Source organism: Myotis daubentonii, chromosome 7 (genome assembly GCF_963259705.1).
Source record: "Myotis daubentonii chromosome 7, mMyoDau2.1, whole genome shotgun sequence".
In the NCBI taxonomy this organism is placed as follows: Eukaryota; Metazoa; Chordata; class Mammalia; order Chiroptera; family Vespertilionidae; genus Myotis; species Myotis daubentonii.
In genome coordinates this window covers 70,796,855-70,823,446 of record NC_081846.1, presented here as the reverse complement: position 1 = coordinate 70,823,446, position 26,592 = coordinate 70,796,855, and positions in this window count along the sequence as shown.

Genomic DNA, 26,592 nt, shown 5'->3' with positions numbered 1-26,592 from the left:
AGTAAAAATGTATATTGATGCATGTCAGTTTTCAGAGACTAAATTTATACAAGCATAAGTCTATAGCCTCAAGAAAAATCCATTAACTAAGCAGTCTAATAAAACAGAGGGCTAATATGTAAGATTAGTTTAAAATGAAAAAAGTTAGACTTGTCAAAGTTAAATTCAAAACCTAGCATTAACTTTTCTAATGTTATTTTAGTGCATCAATTATACTTTGAGAAAATGCAAAAATAAGCATAAGCGTAAAATAAGCATCTGGCTTTCATCAGGGATGCCACACTACTGTCATTTATCTCACCTATTCTGATCAGCGACTATGGATAGGAAATTATAAAAAGAAACAGAAGAAAATCTTCAGTCCTATAGTGAATCTTTGTATGCATTATTTCCAGCTCCCCAACAACCTTAAAGAACGGTATCACTATGTTTATTTTGGAGGGGAGAAAATAGGTTCACATAGCTGGGACTTGCCTAAGATAATATAGTTGTTAAGAAAAATAAATTAGTTTTATTTCAGGCCTGTGTTATTTTAAAATCTATCTTTGTCCTACTCCATGTTTTTTTGTATGTTTTTTAAAAGATGCTATGGTGTCTCCATATCCATTATATGGATCCTCTGTTATGAATAGCTCTGATTTGTTTCTCTGCTAAGTTATAGTGTATGTCTTCCTATTCTTGGAGATATCCTTGATCATATTTGGTCCTGGACAAGGTTGCCTGTTTTCCACTGTTTTTTGAATTGCTCATCACAAAGTATAATAGAATGACTAATTGTTATTCTAGGGCTTTAGTACCAGAGATAGGGCATTAATCACTAAAAATCTCTGTGGTATGTCTTGTCAAAGAAAATAAAAAATAAGAATAAAGAAAGGGAAAATAATCATAGAACACAATCATAAGAAGAACAGAGATGTAATATATATATATATAACAATATATATATATATAACAATTGTTATATATATAAACAATTTGCCTAAGAGAATGATAATCTTGGAATGTAGACCAAAGAAAGAGGAAGGCGAGAACATAAAGAGGAGTATATAGCAGGCCAGTGCCATTAAAATTTGTTCTAGTGTCATGCTGCACCATAGACTGCCCACCCTGTACTATGATTCAGTGAAGATTATACACAAAAATTGCTTTGTTGTATGTTGAATTATATGCTCTAGTCTGATAAGAAATTTTTTTCTGAACTTAAAATTGGTTATTTCTATCATATAATGATTCAAATTGGTGGGTTTTTTTGTATATGAGCTATGTATCTGTCTATCTCTATCTATACTAATAAAAGGGTAATATGCTAATTATACTGGATAGACCAGACGTCTTCTGAACATCCTTCTAGACAAAGCCACAGTGGCGGGGCCAAAGCAGAGGCAGTTAGGGGTAATCAGGCAGGCAGAGGTGTTAGGGGTGATCAGGCAGGCAAGCAGAGGCAGTTAGGGGCAATCAGGAAGGCAGGCAGAGTGGTTAGGAGCAATCAGGCAGGCAGGCAGGTGAGCAATTAGAAGCCAGTGGTCCTGGATTGCAAGAGAGATATCCCTGATTGGAGAGGGTGCAGGCCAGGCTGAGGGATGCCACCCCCCCCCCCACATGAATTTCATGCACCAGGCCTCTAGTCTCTAAAATAAGTAAGTTTAATTTGATCACATAATCAAGACTATTTTAATTATTAACAATTTTATTTTAGTTTAAAAGTGAAAAACATTAGTTAATTGTAAAAGTCAGATACATGAGCAAAGACACCTTTTTTTTTTTTTAAATTTAATAATGTGGACCTCTGTTCCAGAATTGGAAAATATCACTCAGCTCAAGTTAAGTCAGTTTTCTTTCAGTCATCACATAAGTTACAAAGACAACCCAAAGCATCTTTCTTTTCAATCATCACATAAGTTACAAAGACAACCCAAAGCATCTTTCTTTTCTATATTTGGTGTCATCAAGATGTTACAATTGACTGAATATATTCTGTTAGCACCAAATCTTTTTGGCAAGAGCTTTCTCTGACAACCTCCACATTCCTCACCCAACCATCTGTTTTTCTTGGTCATAAGCAAAAAATATCATAATTTCTGCAATACCCATATCAAGCTAATCTAATAACAGATTCTCATTGACTTCAGAGAATACTCAGTGCTTATTTTGTTACCCAGGGTGTGTGAAGAAAGATGTGAAGAGGACTCAGAGAACTATGTAAATGAAGTAGTGTTGCCATTGGGAGCAGATACAGATGCCTTCTCTCTTCTACACTCCAGATTCCAGTGAACTAAGGCCAAGCATTCTCACATATTAAAACACATTGCAAAGTAAGTCATTTCATGGAACAGATTGGAATTAACTGACTCTCAATCATGTACTCCAGTAAATATGTTTTTACAAATCATTCTTTTGATATGACAGTAAACACTTAAAACTAAGTTTGCCATTGTGAATCTATCAATCATTAAAATGATTAGTGGCCTATATATCCATGAATTAAATACAACCAACACATTTTCCTTCATTTATACCTAATAGCTTCTTTCTGCTAACTCTTTATAACATTTTCCTTCAATAAATATGTCACTAATTTGTATATATTCAAAGTCATGAACACAGGCCATATGACATGAGTAATAACTTCTCATATAAGATTTATAATTATTTTAAGTTCATCCAGTCACCAGCTAGTTAATTAAGACCTCTAAAATCCTTTGGCTCTGGAGGCAACTTCTATCCCCTCATATGAAGATTGTATATTTTGAGTCTGTATATTTTTCTCTTCAAGTGAACTGGAAAGTCCTCTTCAACAATCATTGTAGTTGTTTATTCAACGTCTCAATAGTTTCTTTAGAAACTCAGGCACAATCTCTACACTGACAGTGGAAAGTGTAAATTGACTATGAATGGCTATATCTGGAAATACCTTCTTTCCATCCATATTCATGTTATTGTGTTCTTGCTTCTATCGTGAGCTTTCTTCATATTTGAGGTATTTTAAGGAGAGAGAACAATTGTAGTCATCTTTATTTACCACAGTGCTTATCACATAGAACACAATATTTAAGAGATGTATTTTCCTGAATATGAAGAGGAGAAATTAATCAATTAAGTCTCTGCCCCTTAATCATCCATAAGCTATACCAAATCAGTTATGTGATTCTGTCATATTTCTGTATGAATATTTCTATATTCTACACAGTAACAGCATTCCTTTTGTTGTTTCTCTTCTTGAGCAAAAGCATTTGATGAAGAGATCTGCAAACAAATATTTATCATCCTGACAAAAGAACATTATTATTCCATTCAGAGAGCAATCTTTGTAACTGAGAGTTACAATAGAGTTCTGAAAAAATAGTCCACATCAGTTCCAGTTAAGGCATTTGTGGATTTATGGGAAATACTTCCAAAATGGCTCCATTGGTGTATGGGATAGTGATAATTGTTGTACAAAGCATTTATGGTTTTCTGTAGTCTCAACTACTTTAGAGAATTCAGTAATCATCCAAAGTTACTCCTTATGAATGATTGCAGCTTTCTTTCAGGCATTCAATTCAGGCTTCATTGATTCTCTTCATGATTTATTAAGTTAGGGCACTTTTGTGATTAAGCAACAGAATTCAGCTTTCACTGTAATACATTTTATGATGGTATGTAAAAAGCTTTATGAAAGAATATGAAGATGTATATTGTCTAAATTAAGTGTATACTTATTCAAACAAATGTGACTTGCTTTCAAAAATTGCAAAACTGCTCATAGCTGATGCTTGCATCCAATATAAAATTATTTGACATTAGAGTATGTTTAAGACATTTATGCCAACTCATTGCTTATATAATGAGTGTTATTTTAACTAGGACTTGGTTGGAAAGAAAATGGTCTTGTCCATAAGACCAAGACTTGGGAACCAAGTTGGTTAAAATATTTGGGAATGACTGTGGAAGAGAGGCTCTCATGCTCAAAAAAAAAATCTTTTGAGAACTTTGCTAGGCAACTGGCCTCAGAAGGATCTGAAAATCAGTAGTGAAGACTCTTTCATGGAGAAAAGGAATAAGAAAGGAAATATAACCCTGAAAAATTGTAGGACATGAGAATGAAAGATTTTGATGCAGTGTAACTTAAATATTGTTGAAGTAATTAAGGGACAACCCATTTATATGCGGATACAATAGGTTTGCAATAAGCAGACATGTAGTATAAAGCCAGCTGCTAGTCATAGTCACTGAAAAGCCCTGCTCCTAGGTCTGGTTTATAAGATCAAAGTAACACCAGAAGCCTGGCTGACTTGATGCTAAAGAAAATAAATAATAGCCCAGAGATTTTTTTTTAAACCTAATGAAGGGTTTCAGATTCTTTGGAAGAGATAAATTTACATAAGAAACTTAAGTGGTTTCAGCATCATTTAAGAGTCAAAAGGCTCCAGGAACTGAAAGCCTGGAAAACTTTGAATTCATTCTTACTGTTTCCACAAAGATTATAGAAACCTAAGGGCATTTAAAACAGAGGGAAAGGTAATAAACCTTAAATGGCTGTCTAGAATGTTTTGTGTAAAAGTGTGAAAAGGGAATATACCTTTAGTTTCCCAATGTGTTTGCTTGTTGTTGTTGTTTTTAGAAAAAATATAAAGGAATCAGGAATTTTCTGTCTTTTCCAACAAGATAGAATATTGAATAGAGAAAAGATTTATACCTGAGATAGAGTAATGATGGATAATTTGGCATTTTCACCACCTTTCAGTTACTAAGGGAATTAACTCACTACCTGAAAAAGGAACTGGAGGAGAGAGGGAGAGATACAGAAAGAGAGAGACCCTGGTGATTTGTTTCCTTTCCCTTTAAATACTTGTCATTTCCTGCCCGGGTAGCTAGGTTGGTTAGAGCATCATCCCAATAAGTCAAGGTTTCCAGTTCAATCCCCAGTCAGGGCACATACAAGAATCAAGCAGTTGCCGAAACCGGTTTGGCTCAGTGGATAGAGCGTCGGCCTGCGGACTGAAAGGTCCCAGGTTCGATTCCGGTCAAGGGCATGTACCTGGGTTGCGGGCATATCCCCAGTAGGAGATGTGCAGGAGGCAGCTGATCGATGTTTCTCTCTCATCGATGTTTCTAACTCTCTATCTCTCTCCCTTCCTCTCTGTAAAAAATCAATAAAATATATTTAAAAAAAAAAAAAAAAAGAATCAAGCAGTGAATGCGTAAATACGTGGCACAACAAATTGATGTTTCTCTCTCTAAAAAAAAAAACTTCAATAAATTGTCATTCATTATTTATCTTGATTATTACGGGATCACTCTGTGTCACTTTTTCATTTACTGCAACTTTTTTTTTTCTTTTAAAATGACATATAGCCTGGTTGAGCTTCAACCTATGAACCAGGAGGTCACAATTAGATTCCCAGTCAGGGCACATGCCTGGGTTGTGGGCTCCATCCCCAGTATGGGGCATGCAGGAGGGAGCCAATCAATGATTCTCTCTCATCATTGATGTTTCCATCTCTCCCTCTTCCTTCCTCTCTGAAATCAATAAAAAAATATATTTTTAAAAAATGACATCATATACAGATCACATATTATATTAAACAATGTCATCCCAACAAATTTAATTTAAAAAATGACATTTTCTTTGGAATGGAGGAAACAATAAGGAACAGAAAGTAGAAACTAATGCTTTGAAAAGGAGCATCAATAGCTTTATTGGTGAAATTACTCCTCTTGTCATTCTTCATCTTTTCCTGTCTCCTTTAAGAGTTTAAACAGAAAAAACCATCCACAACTGCATTCTGTCCTTTTCCCTCTATGTAAGAAGGAATTAGTGTGTGCTATAAGCACACAATTCAGAAATAAGATTTCTGAATGAGGTTACTGCCTCTATGAAAAGGTTAATGAAAGTGGGGCCTGCTGTGAAGAGCACATTACTTTATGCACAATAGGTGTAGGGAAACTTCATAATAAATTATAATTGGCCTTTTCACAACACATTTCACAAATACCATTGCTTTTGACAACCAGTTTTTTGTTTTGTTTTGTTTTGAGTTTCTTAATTCAACGTATTTTAAACATAAATAAACTGAATAAATTTGAACTGGTCATCAGATCCAAACTCTGCAAGAAACTATATGTAGAATTAGTAAGAGCAGAACCAAAGACAGGGGACTTCTGAAATTTCAGGGGGCTCCTGAAATGTTTGTGAGTTTATAAACATTTTATAAGCTGATTAATTTGCTTGCCCTACTTGCCTGCTGCCAGGAGCTTTTTCTCTCTTCTGCAGTCACAAGGATGCAAATATAGTAGCCTCATTTGAGATGCAAAAAGATGAATCTAGGTCATGAAATAATTTATGCTATCAGAGATTTATACCCTTTTAAATTCTGTGGGAAGAAGCTTTATTCCTTGCTTAGGTTTTTGATTTCAGTAAATGACCCTTGAGCCAGTGTCTTAAACTGCCTGAGTCTGTTTTATCATCTGTACAAGCAGAAGCAACAGGACCCACTTTACTATTTTTATGACTGTTTTGGCAAATAACTAGAGTGTGCATTATACAGCTAGAGTAGGTTAAAATTTTATAAAAATATAAGGTATTGAGATTAATCCTGGCATTCCAATTCAGTTGCTTCTCTAATACTGAGGCCACTTGAGTCAATCCTAAAATATTATGAGAGTGTTCTGATTATATGAATTGCTCCTGCCAGCTTATAAAAGGATATTAATTATAATAGTAAGAATCCAATCTTTATTCATTGATAAATATTTATTGAATACCTAGAATTATGTACCAGTCATTATATTACTTGCTGTGTACAATGGTGAATGAAATAGACATAATCGTTATCCTGATAAAGGTTGCATTTTATGGTGAAACGAACCATTTTACAAATAATTTTTCCTGTGAGAACCAATTACTTTTTAAATTTAGACTTATAAACAATTCATAAAAACATATTTAATTTGAAGTCATTCAATTCCCTTCCTTGTATTAAATCTTTGATTCTTAGTACATAGAAAAATAAAGAAATTGAATAAATCACAATGCACAAATGAATATATGTCAACAATTAATTCTTTTTCTTTGCATTGTTTGAATCTAGAATTCAAATTCTATATTTTTTAGCTACTTATTTCTATAGTCTACCAATACAGAGTTAAGTGGAAACAATCAAACACTGATGCTGATAGGTTGATTTAGAGCTCATCAAATTCATTCAAGTAGTATAGATTCATCAAGATCAACGCACTAATGGTTCGATCAAGTTGGTGCAAGTCAACATAGTGCTGACATAGCACATCTTCAATTCAAGAATGATGATAGTTTTGAATTGATGCCTAAGAGAATTGATGCTACATTTGTCTCAGTAAAACCTCAGTTCGCTAGAAGTTACAAGAAAGAAGGCAATGTCTATATTATTTCTTCTGAGTAACATAAGGCTAAGCAAATAACTTTTCTAGCAGGAATTTTTCCATTTTTCTTCTCTAGTAAGTACATAGATAGTTGACTCTTTCGTGATCCAAGTTCTTGTTTTGCTTCAAATTTTTAAATTTAACTATGAAGAGCTGTTGAAGAAGACTCTTTATATTAAATACAAACATAATATTAACAGGTATTTTATCACTCATAAAAATATGGATAGAAGTTTTTAAATAAAAGTTAGATATAAGAGGTCACAAGATGTAGCCATTAAGCAGGTACTGCAAAGGCCAGATGTCTAATTTCTTAAGTTCTTAGGTGTGTAATATTAGACAGTGCTTTCATTTCTTTATCAATAAAATTGGAATTATCATATTACCCGCCTCATGAGGTTGTTATAAGAGTTACGTAAGTAAACATTTAGAAAGGATATTGTATTAGGACAAGGCCTGCATCATATTTAGCATATATAAGTGTTTCTAAAATAAATAATATGCACAGAAACAAACACTTTTCTTAGGTATCTCATAAATAGGTTCTGAAGCCAAATTAAAACAAAACAAACAAAAAGCTTTGAAATATTTTGAATGGTAGCTGTGTCATAGACTAAGTAAATGACCCCTCCAAAGGTGACCACTTAGAAGAAAACATTAATTTGAATGTGTAAGTAGAAGCATGCTTCTTAAAAGCTATTTCCTTGTTCTTGAATCCCACCTTAAATGATAGCCTAGATCTGTCTGCTAATCATATCAAAGACATTGTTTTTGCTGTTCAACTTCCTCTGGAATAGGAAGGGAGCTTTGAAATCAGATGACAAAAGTGAGACCTAGTGCATTAGACACAATAAAGGATTCTTCTTTTTTCAACCTAATAAAATGTCATTAGCTTTGTAGCAAAAATTTAAAAAAAAGATTAAGTAGTTATTATGAATTTGAGCTGGAATTCATGGAAATATATAGAAATGTAGAAAGATTAAAATTACTCAGCTGTTATTGCAATTCATTTTAGTTAAAAAAAATTAGCACTTTTGATGTCAACCTCAAAGAATCAAAATTTTGGAAGCTTAACACTAATATTCAAGTGTGAGAAACTGGCTACTTAAGAAACATGTTGTATTTTAATTTCTTAGGCTATATATTCCCATGGCCAGAACAGGTTTACATTTACAGCAAAATTGCAAGCATAGTAAGGGAGTTCCCATATACTCTAGTTTCCCCTATTATTAACATCTTATTTTAGTCTGGTACATTTGTGATAATTAATGAATCAATATTGATATAAAATTATAACTAGAGTTTAGGCTTTATTTATTTTTCTTCAGTTTTATCTAATATCATTTGTCCTTTCCAGGATTCTATCCAAGATACTGCATGACATTTAGTCACCATGTCTCCTTAGGTTACTCTTGACCAAGGTGGTTTCTCAAACTTCCCTTGTTTTTAAACACCCTGACAGACTACTGGTAAGCTATTTTTGTATAATATTTGGCAATTGTGATTGATCTGACATTTTCTCATGATTAGAATGGGGGTATGAGTTATTGGAAGGAAGACCACAAAGATAATTCCATTTCAATACATTATACAAGGGTATATCCTACCAACATAATATCACTATATTTAAATCTCTCACCGTCCACATCCCATGTAGAGACCCATGTAATAATCAAATCTTTAAAACTTACTATGGTGGATAGTTTTGGGATGAAGGTGGTGGTCAGCCAATTCATCATCTCTTTTAGAAATAGTCTGCCAAAATTTAGAAGCAACCTGAAATACCACATACTGTTAGAATGTGCAAACCTAGAGGTTAGTAGACAACAATAACTTTAATTTATAGAGTTTTGAAGAAAGTGAAAAAAATTGAAACATCAGTTGAATCATTTTTATCATATCTTCCTCATCCAACTTAAAACCCTTTAGGGACTATTCAATAGCAAGAGAATTATGGGTCAGCTTGTCTAGGAGATTATAAAGATATGAATAATATGGCTGTTGAATTCTTCCCTAGCTTCACTTTTCAGCAAAGCTTTCCTTATATTCTTTTCCCCATATAAAGCTGCTTGCAGATCTCAAAACTCACTGTGCTATTTAAAAGCTGTCATTGTCTATCATGCTGTTTCTTCTACTTGGAATGTATCACTTCTCATATAGCTATTCAAAATCTCAACTTATTATTGCTCGATATTTAGATGCTTAACTCTCCCATTATGTTCTGTTTTTTCATCTATTACGTATTATTCATTGTTATATTCTAAGTGCCTAGCAAAGTACATAATATCTACTAGACAAAATGAATGCTTGTTGAATGGATAATTGAATCCGATCCATAATTGAAAAAATGAAACAAACTAAGACCAGGCATATGAATCTAGGACACAGGATTATAATAAAATAAAATAACAAAGGCAGTACTGTATATGGAATAATATGCACACTTAGCTATTGTTATAAATGGTGATAATTATACCTGTACCAGTTTGAATGGACCCCGCCCCCCTAGAAAAAAAAAACAAACACACCTATGCCCACTTGGAACTTCAGAATATTTGGAAATGAGGTATTTTCAGTTGCAATTAATTACATTGAGGTCATACTGGATTAGGATGGGTCCCAAATTCAATGTGTACTGTCCTTATAATAGGACAGGGGACATAGAGACACAGAGGGAAGAAAGCCATTGTCAGGGTCAGAGACTGTAGTAGTTCAGCTATAAGCCACCAAGTGCCAAGGACTGCGGGGAACCACTAGAGGCCAGGAAGAGGAAATTAAAGATTCTTTCCTAGGACTTTCAGAGTGAGCATGTACTTGTCCACACTTTGATTTTGGACTTACAGCCTCCAGAAGTATGAGAGAACGAATTTCTGTTTTTATAAGCTATGTAATTTGTTGTAATTTGTATGGCATTTCTAGTAAACCTAATATCTAATAAGTATGTTAAATAGGTTGAACCTAAATTGATTTTCATTATTAAACTATTTTTTCACAATTCTGATCATGCCATGTATAAATGACATTTGGAATTATTTTCTTGGAGATATGTACAGTTTATTCCTCAACCCTCATTTGAAACATGGTATACAAATTCCTTAGAAGCCAGACATTTCAGAACTTCTTCCTAACAGCCACAGTTACTGAATCAAATGCCCGATCTCATCCATTCTTTTTTTTTTAGTATATCTTTTTACTGATTTCAGAGAGGAAAGGAGAGGTTGAAAGAGAGATAGAAACATCATTGATGAGAGAGAATCATCGAGCCTGCAACCCAGGCATGTGCCTTTGACCGGAATGAACCTAGGACCCTTCAATCTGCAGGCTGACGCTCTGTCCACTGAGCCAAACCAGCTAGGGCCAATCTCATCCATTCTCAATGACTAGGGTAGAAAGTGTGAGAGAGGAAAGGAAATTATTAAAACGTATATGAAAATCATATATAAATTAATTAATAAATAAACAGTAACAAAAGGATATAACAACAACAGAGGCAGGATATAAAAATGACAAAAACATGATATAAAAACAACAGTAATGCAAACAATGACTGATAAAGTGATTAAACTTATTCTACTATCTCCCTGTACACCACATTAAGAGTGAAAACACTTTCAGAGTGCTTGACTAATTTCCCTTGTGATGAAGTACGTAGAACTTTAACTGTAACATCACACGCTCTTTGAAAGCAACATATAACTGACCATGTGCGAAAATGGGTTCAGGTAGGAACATGCCTACTCTGTCTAGAGTTTGTCCTTGTGATTTATTAATAGTCATCACAAATGCTGGCATCACGGGAAACCGTCGTCGAATCAATTTAAATGGGAGGCCAGTGTCAGATGAGGACAAATGAATTCTTGGAATCAGAACAGCCTCTCCCTCTGCAGATCCTGTTAATACTTCAGCTTCGATAATGTTAGGTCGTAATCTTTTGATAATAAATCTGGTACCATTACAATGACCCCATTTACTATTAAGATTTCTCAATAGCATGATGATTGCACCCACTTTCAATTTTAATTTATGACACAGCATTGCCGAAGGAGTAATACTATTCAGAAATTTGATGGGGAAATTTTCCTTTGTTTCTTTGTTATGGGGTGGGGCCACAACATTAGTAACAAAGAAACAGAATTAAAACTTTATTGTGGGGAGCTGCTACAGTGTTTTGGACAGGTTCAATCCTTGGACTGATGAGAGGGCACAGTCCTCTCATTGCCACGTGCAAGTCCCAGCTTGGAGGGCAGGGCCCTCCCAGCACAATTATAGCCAACAGCGGTAGTTGTAAGCTTGAACCTATGGTCTGAAGACGTGGCCCCACGTGCCTGAGTGATGTAGGCTTGATAGAATTCAGGTGCATGTAGTTGAGTAGGATTGAAACCCAGGAGAATTTTGTAAACATCTTGGTCACGCCCTTACTTTGCCTCATAGCATCTGCTGTAAACTAAAGGCATGGCTGTGGGCATGGTTGCTGTCTCTCAGAGAAGCAGCGTCCCACCGAGACCCGGCTTTCATTCTCTTGCCTGTCTTTTCTAAGCCTTTCAGACTCCCCAATCAGGTTCACCTTGTGCTGGCGTGGCACACTTTAGAAAGATCTGCCTCCACGCTCGCAGGGCGGGTTCCTGCCTCAAACTCTGCCCTTACAGGAAACAGCTCTGGAAACAGCTTGAGGGAGGGCACAGCTGTTGCCAAGACAACCCCTGTAGGACTGACTTCCTTCCGCTTGGTCGCAGCTGTTCATATGTGATGAACACCACCTATGGTTTTTATATGAGTAGATAAGGTAATGAAGAATTAGAGATCAAGAGAGGTAGAAATCACAGAAGAGAACCCAGCATTTAGGGCTGCTTAGGCTACATTGGGCACTTTTTAAGAAATGGCAGATGTAAATTTTTATTATTAGTCCAAAGCTTTGAGCTGTCACCTTTCTCAGGAAGTTTACGGACAATATACACCAAGGTTTGGAAGACAAAAGGCTGAGTAGGCTGGATGGAGCTTTTTTCTATGTGCTTGGAAATGTCAACATTTTAACCATGCACCCTGAAAGCTATTTTTGGCCCTAGAGAAGAAATAAGCAGGGTGTCCCCAACAATGTATACACACTTTAACAGCTGATAGCTGTAGATTCTATTGCATGTTGAAAATGAAATGTATTTTAATAAGCACTGCCTTTATAATGTGTATTTTTTTTGGGGGGGGGATACCCTGTATACATTCATGTATGAAGGTAGGAAAATCATCTGAAAATAAAATACAAATTAATAGATTATATTAAAATTCCATGTCTCACTATTAACTCAAGTTATAAAATAGATAAATTATGTCCAGTGCCCCAGTTTGAGGAAGTTCACAGAAATGTGAAATGTGCTTCTGTAAAATGACTCCTACCCAAATGTGCTTGAATAAATGAAGCAATACTGTGGACACCTTGGCTTCTCAGAGCCAACAGGTCCAAGCACAGCACCAGCACACCGCTGGTTACACATACCAAAGAACTATTTACTGAATAGAAACAAAATTGCATTTTAATGTTTGTAATAATTTTGTAAACCACCAAAGATGGCCTCAAAACCATCAAATCGGAAGACCAAGTAGCCTGAGCCTTTTCACAGAGCCACCAGAGAAGCCATTTTGAAAAAGAACATGGGTTCATCGGGACTCCGATTTGTTGGAGGTTAATAACATTTAGCATTTGACTGCAGAGGTCTGTTGGCATAGGATTTAGAAAATGTATGAATAATTTAGACACTGAGGAAAGGGAAGCTAAGAAAGCCAAGTTTGGGTGTTGCTTCTTCAATGAGCCACTTCTGTTAAGACAACAGTGTAAGGAGGCTCTAAGTATAGTTCTTAGGAAAGGATGAGAGCTTAGAACCACCACATTTTTCCAAACTGAGAAACTAGATGTGGCATGTTATTAACATTTTCACATTTTGAAATGGGATTTTTATTTATTTCCTGACATTCTGTTGAGACAAGGTTAGGTCTTCAATTTTTCTCCTCTGTATAGCAAACAAAAGAGTGCTCTTAAATGCAACAGAGAAGTTGAAACCGATAAAATCCAGAATTTGTATCTTTAACATCTGAACTAGCTAGAGATATCTATAGTACTGGGGAAATCTGCAGAATTTATAACATTTTAAATTGCTTGTAATTAAAATACAAGGGAATATATTCAAAAATAGATAAATAATTGAATTAAATATAAAATTTGAAATCCACAAAGCAAGGTAATATGTTCTATAATTACTAAAAAACTTAACTGCAATTATGCACTGATATGGGAAATATAATGCTAAAATTGTTCTGTATTATTAAAGATTCATGTTCACAAGTTAACACTGGTTCAGAGTTTGACTTAACAACTGACTTTAATTATTATTCAGCACATTGACCAAACACTACCAAAATTTTGCTAAGCAAACCTTATTGAATATCTGTCTTAAAAATGCTTAAATCAATGAGAAAGACAAAGTTTATTTGACTTGTAGTCAGATTCTAATTCTGCTTTCACTTTATCTACAGGCGAAATGATTGCAATTAACCACTGATTAATGCTGTAGTTAATGCGAAATTAAAGCATTCTTCAATTTTCTCCTCAAACCAAAAGCAACATTTAGCTAAAATATATTTCATTGTTGACAGGGAAAGTAGACTAATAAGTTAAATTTTAAGTTAAATGCTAATTTCAATTTGGTTTTTATTTTAATGCAAACCTATATTTTAAGCCCTTATTATTTTTCTCCAAGAGTATGTATATTTGAATAATGCATTATAATATCTTTTATTCTTTAAAAACTAATTAGATGTCTTTTGAATCATTTAAGACATTATTTTTCCAAATAAAAATTCATTATAATCAAAACAAAATCATTACCGAAGCTGATACAATCTTTAAAATAAGATATTTACCTTCTATCCCATTTTCTTTCAATGAGATGTTAAATATCTTGCGTCTTGATTTGCTTACCTATAAAACCACTAGAGGCCCAGTGCATGAAATTTGTGCACTGGGGGTGGAGGGTGTCCCTCAGCCCAGCCTGCATCCTCTCCAATCTGGGACCCCTCGGGACATGTCTGACTGCCAGATTAGGCCCGATCCCCAAACCGGCAGTCAGACATCTCTCTCACAATCCAGGACTGCTGGCTTCCAAATGCTGACCTGCCTGCCTGCTTGATTGCTCCAACTGCTTCTACCTGCCAGCCTGGTCGCCCCCAATGGCCCTCCCCTGCAGGCCCGGTTGCCTCCAACTGCCCTCCCTCCCTTGCAGGCCCAGTTACCCCCAACTGCCCTCCCCTGCTGGCCTGGTCACCCACAACTACCCTCCCCTGACGGCCATCTTGTGGCAGCCATCTTTTGACCACATGGGGGCGGCATCTTGTGTGAGGGCATGATGGTCAATTTGCATATTACCTCTTTATATTATATAGGATTTTAGCTGGTTATAAGTTTGGAGGCAAATATTTGGAAGATCTTAAAGGCCATGTTTATCTATAAAAGCAAACGTTTTAATGATCACAAGAAAATGTTCAGTGCTAGCTTAATTAATTGAAAAAAGATCATAATCTTAAGACAATCATTTTATGGTGACATTTATAAACTTGGAATGTATTAGTTTGCCATGCAAATTAACACATTGTATGCGGGAAACGTATTTATATGTTTTACGTTGACTGGTAGTAGAGCACGGGACACGTATTAATACGTTTTTTATAGACTAGTGGTAGAATGCGGGTAACATATAAATACGTTTATTTTTATACTTTTTATTGCTCTAAAGGGATGCTAACATGCAGATATATGAATTCCAAAGTACAAAATTTGGGTCTCTAACACATACAATGGTGAATTATGTATGTACTTCCAGGTATAACAGTAATCAATCTATTCAACTGAAAAAATGGCCCGCACCACCTGTTAGCGCACGATAAAAACTACCCGCAAACAATGTGTTAATTAACTTCAGTGTCAGGGTTAGATAAATGGATAGCTTGCAAGTACCATTTTTTTTAGCACCAAATTTTCTCATTACTATTAATTGTACTATACTACTTATCTTAACAGAAGTTCCATTCAGTATATGGGGTGGGAATAGAGCTAAAGACAACTAGAAGGTCTAACTTAATTATTTATTCTTTCCAGTGTCTTTTTTCTATTTTGAGTTTTCACTACAAGGTAAGCGAGGATGAATATGATGGTATACTTTTAATATTTCATATTTACATTTATTTAGCAGTTTTAGTAGATTTTGCAGTCCAATACTGGGAAAGTTTTGACGTGGGGAAGTTTGGCTTGAGGCCCTTTCACATTTTTATGCTACCTTTATTTTCTATGGTTCATTCTTTTATCAAGTGCCTGAGACTTTCATTCTATTTACTGGTACCCAGAATTCCCCATCATGACATCCAAGTGGCATTTCCTCTCAAGGTAAAACACTGCTTTTCCTGTGCTTTTTTTGGTTTTTTAATTGCCTAATTTACAATTATTCTTACAGAAGATAAAATTTGGTTCTGGAGCTATTAAATTGCTTGCCACAGATTTCATGGATTATCAGATGTAATGTTACACTCTCATATTGAAGTTATTTGATTAAAAGAAAAGAACAAGTCATATAAATGTCCTAGGAAAATGACTCTACACCTCTAATGGGTGTTGTTTCCATCATAGATTATGTGAATAGGAGCCCTCGGATTGTACAGTGCACAACATGAGTGACCAAACATGATGGCCCTGATGTTTATTAAAAAGAAAAAAAGAAAGAGATTTCATAGATATCAAACAACAGTAATTAATGAACAAGTATAGAGAACTAGAGAGAAGGAGACATTAAGGATGGTTCTAAAACTTTAATTCTGAGAGACTTTTAATTTAAATAGAATAAAGGGACATAGGAAAAGTGGCCACTATGGGAATGAAACTGTCATATTCATCATTAGATATTTTGGATTTAAAGTACACATTAGACATAAACATTGAGTTCACCGGAAGATAGTGAAATTATGGAGCTGAAAATTGAGAGAAAGGATCATTGAAGATTCAGATATAATTCTTACTGACAGCAAAGTAGGGATTGAAGTCATGAGACTGCCTGGAAACAGATTACAGGGGAAATAGAAAGAGTATGGAGCGTTGGGAAAAGATGCTTTGCTATTCAGAGAAATGAAAAAGTCAGACATTAGAGTATTAATTGATAATGAAGAATCAAGAACCTCAAGGAATGGAAGAGCTTTAAAGTGGAAGATGAAAAGACCTCTATGAAATGATACCAAGAGGAAATAGTGAATAAAATTCAAAAAAGAAATTATAGAGAAAAATAAAATAAAATAAATCTACATGGAGATGTACATATATGATCACAAAACTAAAGGACTTTTCCTTCATGTTAGTTTCAAAATACATTGCTTATTTTAGCATGTGCCTCACAACCTTTTGCAGATTGGATATACCCATTTAATAGGGATTTTCAGGGTAGTTTTAGTTTTGCCAAAATCTAGAATGTATAAGATCTATCATACCTAACAACATATAATTCTAGAAGAACCTAGATTTAACAATAGGAGCTAGGCAGAGAAGAGGAAAGAGATAAATGTTTTCCTTTGTTTACACAGTTGCTTTTTCCTGAGTTATAGCAAAAGCTGAAAAGCAACAATAATCAAAGACGATGTGAAACATATATATAATGGAATACTACTCAGCCACCAGAAAAGATGAAATACTGCCATTTGTGACAACATGGATAGATCTTAAGAATATCACGCTAAGCCAAATAAGTCAGACAGAAAAAGTCGAGAACCATGATTTCACTCAGATATTGAAAGCAACAATCAAATGAGACAAACAAACAAACCAAAACTCATAGACACAGATAACGGTATGGTGGTTACCAGAATGAAAGAGGGGTGAGAGGGAGGTAGAAAAGGGTAAATGGGACTCAAATATATAGGGTGACAAAGGAGACTTGAATTTGGACGATGATCATACAATGCAATATACAGATGGTGTATTATAGAATTCTACACTTGAAACCTATGTAATTTTATTAACTATTATCACCCTAATAAATTTAATAAAATTAAATAATAATAATAATTTAAAAGGTTATTTGTTTTTCCTTTTTAGCACATCATTATGTAAAACATATAAAATGTATTTATCATATTTATTGCCTGTCTTACTCAATAAAAACTAAACTTTGTGATGTAAGAGGTTTTTGCCATTTTATATTTCCAGCATTTTCAACAGTATCTGGCATGAGGTAAGTGTTGAATAATCCTGTGCTGAATAATTCATCTCTTGACTTTGAACCCCCAAGAGCCAAAGTACTAGACATTTAAGGTTGGTTTATTTGATCATATGTGATTATATATCTTATTCCCTGTCTTTAAAATTTAAGGTGGGGCACCATCATTTGGACAAATGTGTATGTACAAAATTTGGGCTTGTGCTAACATAACATAAATATAACACAGCACACAGTAGGCATCCACATATACACAATCATGTCAGCATATGTGTGAAGTATTAAAAAAAATCAACAAGCAAGTACTAAAGTCTAATAAATTAGAAATATCATAAAAGAAAGATTAGCATGTGATTAAAATTTTGAAAGTACATTAAAATCTACCTCAATACTTTGAATTTTAGGTATTTTTTGAAATTTCACAAATATTTTTTGGCATTAGATGCATTCCATGAAGCCCAGATGTATCTATCTCATTATGGCCTACCCCAGTGGTCGGCAAACTCATTAGTTAACAGAACCAAATATCAACAGTACAACGATTGAAATTTCTTTTGAGAGCCAAATTTTTTAAACTTAAACTATATAGGTAGGTACATTGTTATTAACTTAATTAGGGTACTCCTAAGCTGGCCTTTGCTAAAAACATCCTCAATCTGATTGAGGTCCGTTCGCTGAGATCAACCCTTTCCAAATCTCCCCTCCACACTCGTCTTGTATACTTGTTTCACCTATCTCCTTTCCGAAAACCGACTTCTGTGCATGGGCCACGAAGTTTCAATTGGACTATACATGCGTGCCCGCACGTGGTATTTTGTGGAAGAGCCACACTCAAGGGGCCAAAGAACCGCATGTGGTTCGTGAGCCGCGGTTTGCCGACCTCTGGCCTAACCTATATTTTTTTCATAGATTGCATCAAATTTCAAAAATTAAAGTGAAGAACTATTGGTAATGATATATTTTTTAAATCATGTGGGGTTTTTTAACTCATACTCAATAATTTTTTCATTTATTCAGCAAACATATACATGCTTAGAGCATATACTAGGTATATGCTATGTCCCCTAGGTGGGCCCTTGGGATAAACAACAAATAGATGCAAACTAATCATGTCCCTTTAATTAAAGTGACATTTATAATTGCAAAAAAAAGTATCTAGTTTTGGACCAAACCGTAGATAATAAAAGCCTAATATGCTAAGTGTCTGGCTGTTCATTTGACCATCTGACCAGTTGCTATGATGCACACTGACCACCAGGGGCAGACACTCTGACTGGTAGGTTAGCTTGCTGCTGTGGTCCAGCCGATCAGGACTGGGCAAGACAGGCTAGACACACCCTGGGGTCCTCCCACAGTCCCTCCCCAGCCCCAATTGTGCACCCGTGGGGTCCCTTGGTCTGGCCTGTACCCTCTTTCAATCCGGGACCCCTCAGGGGATGTTGGAGAGCCAGTGTCTTCCCAATTCCTGCAGGCCAGGCCGAAGTTCCAGGGCTGACCAGCATCCCCTGAACCATGAATGAACAGATTACTCAGATAGTTTGTGCAAGAGAGGGCTAAGGGCTTACCCAGCTTTAGTAGCTAGAGCAGCCTTTATTGCCTGCCTCCTTAGGCCTTTATTGGGATTTTTATCTTTCGATACAATCAGTAGGGTGAGTAATCTTGGGAGGACACATGTTTACATTGTCCTCTAGGCAAGGGCATCCAGGGATTAAGCATAAGGATTCCAGTAAACACCTGGGGGTCTGCACAAGCACAGACTTGGAAAGGTCAAGGATAATTAGGGGCACCACCTTTGACACTCCCCTAAATCTCCCTTAAGTTGGAATCCCAATAAACAGGGCAGGCTACACTTCCCTTTTACCAGAATGTTCTCCTTACAACTTTCCAACCAAGTCTCTTGTGTTCCCCAACACCAAGGTATCCCACTGGTGCATGAACCCATGCACCAGGCCTCTAGTAGTCTTATAAGTATTTTCATCATCCTGTCTAATATTATCTCACTAAAAATCAAATTCAAATATTCCAGTAAATTCAAAGTTTATAAGCATAAATACAATAAGAGCCATTCTAGTTCATGTTTATGAAAATGTATTTAAATATCATGAAAACATGCATTTCTTATGTGGTGTGACATTATAAATTATTGATAGCTTTCCTTTTACTTGTTAAAACATGCAGCATTTGGTTCTGATATTTTAAGTGTTTTTACACATTTACAAAAATAAAATAACACTTTAGAGTTGTAATTCCCCAACCTTGTCCTACTGCAAATGTAAAAGTTTTCTTCTTGCAAATTAATAACAAAAAATACATAAAAATAAACTAATTTGAAATTGCTCTTATCTCATTTCACTACTCACAGACCTTCTTTATACTGTTATAGGTGCTTGAGAAGTGTGAGCCCTTTCATGTACTTAATGTGTGAGGTTTTAAGTTCCTCCGTTTATAGGATATCAGTCTTCTGACATAAGACAACATGAACCTTGTGTAAAGTTCTCAAATTTCATCAGTTTTCCTGATGTATTGCTAATCAGGTCAAAGGTCTGTCTGAAGACCTTATGAGATAATGGCTATTGGTTTCAGATTCATTTTTCCTCCTTTCTACAAGTCTCAGTTCCACACAACATAATGAAGATATGAGCAAATTGTGATTTCATTCCTATTTTTGTAATCTCTCTACCTAGTTGGTATTACACTTTATGCTGTTATAATAAAAGTGAGCCTTTCTACTATCTATATCTAATAATGCCCATAACCAGATTTCCTTTCCACCAACTTCTGTTGAATATTGTTCTCATAATTCCAGTTTGTGCATTTTTATTCTCTTATTTGCTTTATTATCTTTAATGGTTTCTTCGAACAATTGTTTTCAGGGACAATTTGAATCCTGAGGTGTTTCTATAGTTTTGTGTGTGTTTTTTTAAAAACAAAACTTTTGTTTTCTTCTGCCAGTCAGAAGCTCGTTCTATTTAAAAAGACCAACACTTGAAAACTGCTTGTGGCCTGCGAGAACCTAGTCCACACCTCACTTTCAGAAGCGGGTTTCTCCAGGTTTCTGCCTAGAGCCAGCAATGTCACACCAGCACTTCTGCCTTTAGCATACACCTACTATTTTTTATTTTTTTTTTATTGCTTAAAGTATTACAAAGGGTATTACATATGTGTCCATTTTTCCCCCCACCCTAGATAGTCCCCTAGCCTCCCCTATCCCCCGGTGTCTTATGTCCATTGGTTATGCTTACACCTACTATTAACTCACATTCTTCCAACTGGGCGAGCGGCTGGATGATAGAGTTTCTCTGAGATGCGCCCTGAGGATTGGCAGAAGTTCCCAGGACAATGGTGACAGTGAGCTCCTGGCTCTTAGGGAAAGTCCCTGATCCTGGAGGCCCAGCACTGTGAATCCTGCTGTCTGCCTGCCTCTGGGCTGCCTGCGGTGATTGAAAATATCTCTAAGGAAGAAGGGGTTTATTCTCTCCCTCATTATTATGTGAGAAACTCATCCGTGTTTTAGGATGCCTTTAGGTTCAGCTTTTTGGGTGCCTTTTGCAACAGCTGTTGTGAATCACAAGTCACCAGTTGCTAGAATTGGATTTTCCTCAAATGCTAGTTTTTCATAGACTCTTAAAAATGAGAAATAATAATTGTATATTTATTTCTACCTAAAGTTATTTATATAATAGTTAAACAAACTGCATGGTATAGGAGGAAGTTCTAATGACCAGTTTCAGCACAGTGTTAATCATACTTGCAGGTTTTTATTTCTTGTGACCAATAGAATAAAAATGTTAGTATTCTAAGGCAAATATTACAAAATGATATTATCAATTAATATGAATAATTAAGTTGATAAAGTATATAGATGTAGAATAAAATACAACTATATATGAATGCATATAAACAATATATATGTATTCATACATGCAATTTTTAGAAAATTGCAGATCCAAATCACTTTTTATCTTTATTGTTGGGAATATTACAGATGTCCCTCTTTTTTCCCCTCATTGTCCCCCTCCACCTGGCTCCCACCTCACCCCAAACTATCACCACACTATTGTCTGTGTCCCTGGCCAATGCATATGTTATTTGGTTAATCTCTTCCCATCCCCTCACCCCCTTCTGAATCTATTTTATTCATCAGTTTATTTTGTTCATTAGATTCCACATATAAGTGATATCATATAAGTGATATCATATACTTGTCTTTCTCTGCCTAGCTTATTTCACTTCTCATACCTGCCAGAATGGTTACCATCAATCTATAGATATAAAACCCTAAGCAACCGGAACGGCCGGAATGACCAATCGCTATGACATGCACTGTGGGGGGTGGGGCTGGACGGCCAACCTCCTGCTGTCTCCTCCCCCTGGCCGGCCCAGCCCAACCCATGCATGAGTTAGTGCACCAGGCCTCTAGTAAATCAATAAGCAACAATGCTGGAGATGATGTGTAGAAAAAGGAACGCTAGTATACTGCTAGTGGGAATGCAGGCTGGTGCAGTCACAATGGAAAAAAGTGTGGAGTTTCCTCAAAAAGTTAAAAATGGAACTGTTGTTTGACCCAGTGATCCCATTTCTAGAAATACATCTTAAAAATCACCAATCAGAAAGAATATATGTACCCATGTTCATAGCAGTGCTACTTGCAATAGCTAAGATCTGGAAACCGCACAAGTGCCCATCAGTAGACGACTGGCTAAAAAAAAAAAAACGGTGGTATATTTGCATACTCTTGCAGCTATAAAAAAAAAGTATTTCTAACCCTTTGAGGCAGCATGGAGGGACTGAAAATTATTATGTCGAGTTACATAGAATTTTTAATAGACAAATTATATTTGAAAGAAGTTAACAATTTTAAAATCTGTATTGGAAAATTTAAAAATATTAACTTTGCCCTAACAATTATACTATGGCAGTTTATTTTAAGGAAAGAGACAAACAAACAACTATGGGAACGTTTTGTACAAAAATATATTAATTATATTTTTTTAAGCTGTAAGAAAAATTGAAACAAATCATGTGTTAAAGAAAAGGGGGAAATGTGTAAACTGTTGTTTATCCATACAATGGATGAGTATTTAGCAATTGAAAATGTTTCCCTATAATCATGCTACCTAAAATTCAGAATATAAAATTTAACAGATTATGTAATTAAAATTATATAAATAAAAGAAGGTCTATAAATCAAAAATACTAAGAAACAAATCACTAAAAACTTATAGTAGTTATTTTTGAATGCTGATTTTTATTTTCATCTGTTTGTTTTTTAATTATAAAAAAAGCATTACTACTTTTAAAAATCATAAAAATATGATTTTAAATCCATCTGAAAGGAAATACCGCAAAATATAATCAGTAATTTTACTTGGGTAGTGATAATTTATTTCCCCCCTTTTCAGTTTCTTTTTTAATATTTCACAAATTCTGTAAGATTAGCATGCACTATTTCTCATGATCAAAACAAAATATTTTTAAACTAAATATTTAAAAATCCAGGTCTTTATTTATGCCTGAAAATAATGTTATATAGGCTGTTGCTTCTATGTGTTATATAAAACTGTTCCTAATATAAGGGTTAAATCATCAAAGGCATGTGTGATAAAGTTCTACAAAATTTTTTCTGGGCCAAAAAATAGAAGTATTCTAGGCAATATGGATACCTGATAGTGTTTGCAATAATAGTTCACAAAGTAATCAACACAAACTGGCAGAAAGTTTTTCACGTTTTATTTTTTTTCTTTTCAAAACACTTTGGCTCTAAAAATAATTCACTTACGCTGTTTAAATAATCAGTTTAAATAAGACTAGAAATAAAGGCGCATTTATTATGGCATTCGTTTTAATAATTTTCTCAAAGTAAAAATATAGCTAAATAAGGGAAAGCAGTCTTTAAAGTCTTTACATAGAAGTAAAATACCATTTGCTATAAAAAATAATTAACTTTTTAGAGCAAACTTTTTGTGTAATAAGTACCATAAATTTGAAGAGTAATATAAATTGCTTGTGTAGAAGTACATACAGTCTTCTGGTCCATGTAATTTCTTCCTTTCTCTTCAAAAACTAAACTGCTTCTTGAAAAGGATCCTTAAGTACTTTATCTCATTGTAAATTATGAGGGGAAAAATATGGTTTCTAATTATGCCTAGTATTGTCTTGGTATCTAAATCGAATACCCTAATCAATCACCTTCTATTCATTCTAGGGTTTGTTTTCTCTCTCTTTTTTAATTAAGTATTTTGGGATGACATTGGTTAATACAATCATATAAGTTTCAAGTGTACAGTTCTCTGATACATGATTTATGTATTGTGTGTCCACCACCACCCAAATTCATTCATCTTCCATCACCATATATTTGGTTTCCTTTTTCCTTTACTACTCCCACCCTCTTCCCTCTGGTAACCACCATATTGTCTATGTCTATGAGTTTCACATATAAGTGAAATAATATGGTTCTTAGCTTTATCTGACTGACTTATTTTGCTTAGTATGATATTCTCAAAGTTCATCCATGTTGTCGCAAATGGCAGTATTTCATCTTTTCTTATAAATGTAGTATTCCATAGTATATTTGTACCACATCTTTATCCTATCTTCTACTGAAGGACACTTTGGTTGTCTCCATGTCTTGGTCACCATGAATAATGCTTCAATGAACATAGGGCTAACTAGTGTTAATGTTTTTTTTAAATACATTTTTATTGATATCAGAGAGGAAAGGAGAAGGAGAGAGAGATAGAAACATCAATGATGAGAATCATTGATCGGCTGCCTCCTTCATGTCCCACACTGGAGACGAGCCCGCAACCTGGGCATGTGCTCTTGACCGGAATTGAACCCAGGACTCTTCAGACCACAGACTGACACTCTATCTATTGAGCCAAACTGGCTAGGACTAGTGTTGTTTTTTAATCACTCTTGGCAACAATTCTGTTTCTGATGCTGCAGAAGCTGCTTGCATTGTATTTATGAACTTACAGGTATTACTTTGTTCACAATAGTCTTTCATTACTGAAATAGTCTTTAGTTACTGAAATAAAACAAATCAAACAAAAAAGCATTATGCCCTTGAATTATTCCTTGGCTGTTTAGTAGGTTAACTGTGACCACAATGTAAGGAAAGAATTGCTAATTGAGCTCATAATTAGGATATTAAGGTGGTTTAACTTTTATGGAAAACAGACGTTGCTCTTTGCAAATTAATCCTCTAAAATATAATTTTTACAAATCAATGACTTTCAAACACATATTTGGTCACTCCTTATATTTGGATAAACAAATCTATAAATGCTTTTATATTCTAAATTTGTCAAGATTTTTAATACTGTTTTCCTTACAAAATTGGTTGACCCGATGGTTCAATGCCAAACTTGAATATGGAAGTTTTAAATACAAAAACCTTTTTATGACTTAAGGTAATTTATAAAATCAGTCTTTATTTAAACCCATTCACATATTTTCAACCCACCTTGTCTGAAAACTTTTTATATAGTCCCAAAAATGAATACACACTTTGAATAATTATTAATTCCAATGGGTTAAATCTGAAAAGAAAGAAACATCTATTGAGCTATTAGCTGTTAAGTGTGTATACATATATACATTTTTGGGACACCATACACACACACACACACACACACACACACACATATATATATATATATATATATATAGAGAGAGAGAGAGAGAGAGAGATAGAGAGACAAAAAGTCATAAAATTAATAGATTATAAAAGTAGGACATAAGGAAAATGACAAAAAGAAAGGTAAAGTAAAACAAACATGACATCAATGCATGAAAAGCTCACCAAGGGGGTTCTATATCTCTGTTGGCTTCAGAATAAAAATTTGACCCTAAATTAATTAATAATATAAATATAATTCTAATAATTAATGTGACATAATAAATATAATAAGCAACATCATTTAGTAAGAAAAATGACTGTTTAAAAGAATTCTCATTCTCCCATTAAGACCAGAGAAAAATTACTTCTGTGAATTCTTACAAAAGGGTGCTTAATTATCCAAATAATAATTTTTATAGAAAACAAAACAACTTGGTCAGTAGTGCTGTTTTTTATGTTACACATTCATTCTGGATGAATGGGAAAAGGCTGTCATTCAACTCAGAAGAACAATTAGATAGGGCACTTGGGATGAGGCCAAGTATATAGTTCTCTTCCGGTCTAGTTTAATTCAATATTCCTTCAAGATTCTTTTCTATGATTAAAGGTTCTCATATTAACCAGTATTCATATTAAATAGCAGTGATTCCAAGATTTTAATCCTTGGCCGGTAGTAATTTATTTTTTTTTTAATGATTTTTTACAGAGAGGAAGGGAGAGAGATAGAGAGTTAGAAACATCAATGAGAGAGAAACATCGATCAGCTGCCTCCTGCACACCTCCTACTGGGGATGTGCCCGCAACCCAGGTACATGCCCTTGACCGGAATCGAACCTGGGACCTTTCAGTCCGCAGGCCGACGCTCTATCCACTGAGCCAAACCGGTTTCGGCGGCCGGTAGTAATTTTACATTTCAAATTAAGCAAAAAGCTACAGACAATATCAGTTAGTTGAGCAAGTATTATGTGTGACATGCACTCTTGGAGACAGAGCACACTAGCAAGGAGCTACTTAAGGAGAAAGCACTCTCACCTCCGCCCAGAAATGAAGGAATGAGATGAGTTGGGGATATAGTCCCAATAGGGGCTGCAACTTGTAACTATGCAGGCGGTGCTGTGAATAATGCTCTCCTTGCTAGTATGTTGCCTAAAGGATTGCATCCATAGAGGTTTGGGGACACCTCTCTCTAATTCACAAAAAAAGTCTCTCTAGAAATTAGCGTTGACCAGGTTAAGATGTATTAATGAATTGAGTACAAGTAGTCCTTACTTTGGTATTAGAATAAATGTACACATTCTATTAACAATGATATACTTAATTAAGTAACACCAGGCCCCCAACAACACA